General features: G+C 33.1%; 1 long non-coding RNA gene across 1 annotated transcript; it reads right to left on the reverse strand.

The window, feature by feature from the left end:
- Positions 1-486: 486 nt before the first annotated feature.
- Positions 487-1,621, reverse strand: LOC126056354 (uncharacterized). The gene is made up of 2 exons (XR_010277947.1): positions 1,405-1,621; positions 487-1,144 (listed from the first exon to the last, which is right to left on the reverse strand). It is a non-coding gene; the product is annotated as an uncharacterized LOC126056354 (long non-coding RNA).
- Between the last annotated feature and the right edge of the window lie 1,857 nt (positions 1,622-3,478).

Genomic DNA, 3,478 nt, shown 5'->3' on the forward strand with positions numbered 1-3,478 from the left:
ATGGAATGCGGGTGAAACTTAAAATACTGACTTAAGTGAAGTAGGTACTGTTTAGTTACGTTTCAAAATATCACCATAAAAAAATATTGTTAATACAAACACAAAGTTTTTGTGAACAATAATAATATTGTTTACTTCTTAAATTGGCTTGCATTGTAATTGATTTATTTTGAAAATAAATGCACCAACCTACCGCATCCACAAAAACAATAGTACCTAGTAATGACAAAACGCTTAGAAAAAAGCTAGTAGTCGGTTCCATGGTCTGCTTGTTTTCGTGGGAGAAACGTAAACTGTACGCCTTGAGTAAATGCCATACTACAGAGCATGCGGTTAGGGGTGGCGAGCGAGAGTGTCTTTTGTTTTTTTATTTTGTATATTTTTCAAGATGGTGTATTTTTGTAAAAAAGTGTGGTTGGGTTTTGGTCTTGAGCGTTTTTTGTTTTTATTTATAGAGTAGGGTAAGGGTGCCAATTATGAGATACCTATTTTTGACTATAAAAACAAAACTGTTACATTTGAAGCATTCAGAGATATAATTTTAGGTAGCAAATTGAATGTACTTTAAATGTGTCATAGCTATTTAGGGCTAAATACAATATTTTTCTGACTATACTGTAAAAAGTGAAAAATATCAGAAAACCAACCCAAGGCAACTGGTCTCCTATTATGAGATATTAGGGGTTTCTAATATAAGATAGTATCTTATATTAGGTTCCTTAAAATTGTAGGGGGTAAACAAACAAAATAAACAATATTAATGTAATAATCACATTTTTATTGTTACTTATTAATTAAATATTATAGACAAACATCAGTCTTAATATTTTGGTACTTTAATCATGAATAGTCAAGTATCAGTCTTTAAAACTAACAAACACAAACAAACAATTCGAGCTTTCCATTTCTTTGCAATAACTTTCCAGCTCGGCTTCTAAATCTATAGGTAAGTCTGGTCATCTACCCATACGACCTGGACAAGATCTTCTGCACGGTCATATTTTTTTACATAGCGCTCAAGGGTACCCTTAGGAACACTAAATTGTTTTGCAGCTCTTAAGTAACCCATTTCATTTCTTCGAACTGCATTCACAGCTTGTATCATGGCATTATGGTCCCATGTCTTCCTTTTGATGGGAGGCATCTAAAACAAAAAATATAGGGTTCAACCCAATACTTATAATAGTTGCTCTTTTTGAGTACCACAATATGAGATATCTCATTTTAGGAACCCCAGCATATCTCATATTAGGAAAGCAACAATTTTACAAAATGGATGCCTTTTTTTTTCGTTTCAAAAAGAAAACACAATGAAATTACATTTAAATCTTAAAATGGATCATATAAGTTACAAACCAAATATATATTAAGAGCTTTTAACGTAATAGTAAAGTTGTTACATACCTTGTAAACATTTGACGAAAAATTTTTTGTTTTATGAAAATGTAATAACTACACGCACACGTACTTGGATCGCCGGTGGCCGGCACGCACTGGCAGACGTTTAGCGGTGTTGCTGTGCTGATCGCGCGACACTAGCGCCCAAATGACTGACGTGAATAGTTTGACTAATACCTTGCTATCTCATATTGAGCGCCTATCTCATAATAGGCATCCTTACCCTTATGAGGTATTGTCAAGCCGACCCCAACATGATTGGGAAAAAGGCTCAGAGGATGATGAGTATGAGGTATTGTCGATATCATTGTTTACAGGGAATACCCAACCTACATATTGAGTAGTTAACAAGTATCAAATAAGTATTTTCTCTATTAAAAGTGAAAGAATTAAGTACATACATACCTATATTATAATATGTGGTTTCGTCCAATTCTGCATCCTGTTTTAATTGATATCTAATATTTATATCGTAAGTAAATCTGACCACAGAAAACACACAGAAAATTACCCTAGTTTGCGGTCGGGTAAAAAAAACGATTTTCAATTTCCTTTCTAACTTTAACCTTTTCTTTACATAATTTATTTCAGTCTTACTTTAGGCTTTTCTTTACCGCTTTTGAAATACTGGCAGCCCTACACACTACAGTTACCGTCAGCGCATCGCGTGCTCGCGCCACGTTACGCGCGGTGTAATTGAGGACGCAACGCTTATCATTTAGGACTTAACTTACAAACTTGTGATAGTTAATTACTTAGATTTATGAGCGAGGAAGAGCAAACGTCGAAATCAGATTTTTTTAAAATTATTCTCGTCAAAACCCCGTAGTTATTATATATGTATTTACCCTAAAAATCCTTCCTGAATCAACATTTTATTAAAAAAAAAAAAATTTTTATTTTTCACATGTTTTTTTTTAACTTCATCAAAAGAATCTTAACCACTTTTTCAAAATACTGGCAACCCTACACACTACAGTTACCGTCAGCGCATCGCGTGCTCGCGCCACGTTACGCGTCGGTGTAATTGAGGACGCAACGCTTATCATTTAGGACTTAACTTACAAACTTGTGATAGTTAATTAGTCTCACCATTTATGAGCGAACAAGAGGAAACGTCAAAATCTGCAATTTATTTTAATTTATTCTCTAAAAAAACCCGCAGTTATTATATATGTATTTACCCTAAAAATCATTGCTGAATCAACATTTTATTAAAAAAAAATAAAAAAAATTTTTCAATTTTTTTTTTACTTTATATAAAAAATCTTCACCATTTTTTCAAAATAGTGGCAACCCTACACACTACAGTTACCGTCAGCGCATCGCGTGCTCGCGCCACGTTACGCGCGGTGTAATTGAGGACGCAACGCTTATCATTTAGGACTTAACTTCCAAACTTCTGATAGTTAATTAGTCTCACCATTTATGAGCGAGCTTTATTTCTATTTTATCAGTCCATTAGGTGTCGTATCCATTGGAATTAATTTGAAGATTGAAAGTCTTATTTTATGTGTGACTTTTTAGTTTCGGATACTGGTATGAATAAATAAATAAAAATATGTATCAGGATTCATTACACATACACGGCCGGTTAGCCCAAAGGAAAGTTGTCTAGCTTAAGTTATGTGTGCTAAGACAACCTTTATCATACCTATATTACTATTCTATCATCATAATAAATTGTGAAAATATAGATGTTTATTTCTCTTTCACACAAAAACTGCTCAATGGATTTTGATGGAACTGAGCACAGATATACATTACATTACCTATGTATATACAGCTATATTAGTGGCACTGATGTAGCTTATACATCAGAATAAGATGTAGACTACATATTTATTCAAGTGCAGAAAGTTGTTCTCCCTGGAAATAGATGAAACCACCACTATCACGTTTATATTTTTTATTATGTTCTTATGACAGAAAAAAAGGTAATCCAGTCATAAATATTTTAAACAAACATTAACAACTAAAATAACAAAGCACCATTCCCCAAAGGGAATAACAAATTGCTACCAAAGAGGCACAATATCACAATTATATTTAAATCCATCAAGAATTAAGTACAGCCTAA

This window comes from Helicoverpa armigera, chromosome 28, assembly GCF_030705265.1.
Source record: "Helicoverpa armigera isolate CAAS_96S chromosome 28, ASM3070526v1, whole genome shotgun sequence".
Lineage (NCBI taxonomy): Eukaryota > Metazoa > Arthropoda > Insecta > Lepidoptera > Noctuidae > Helicoverpa > Helicoverpa armigera.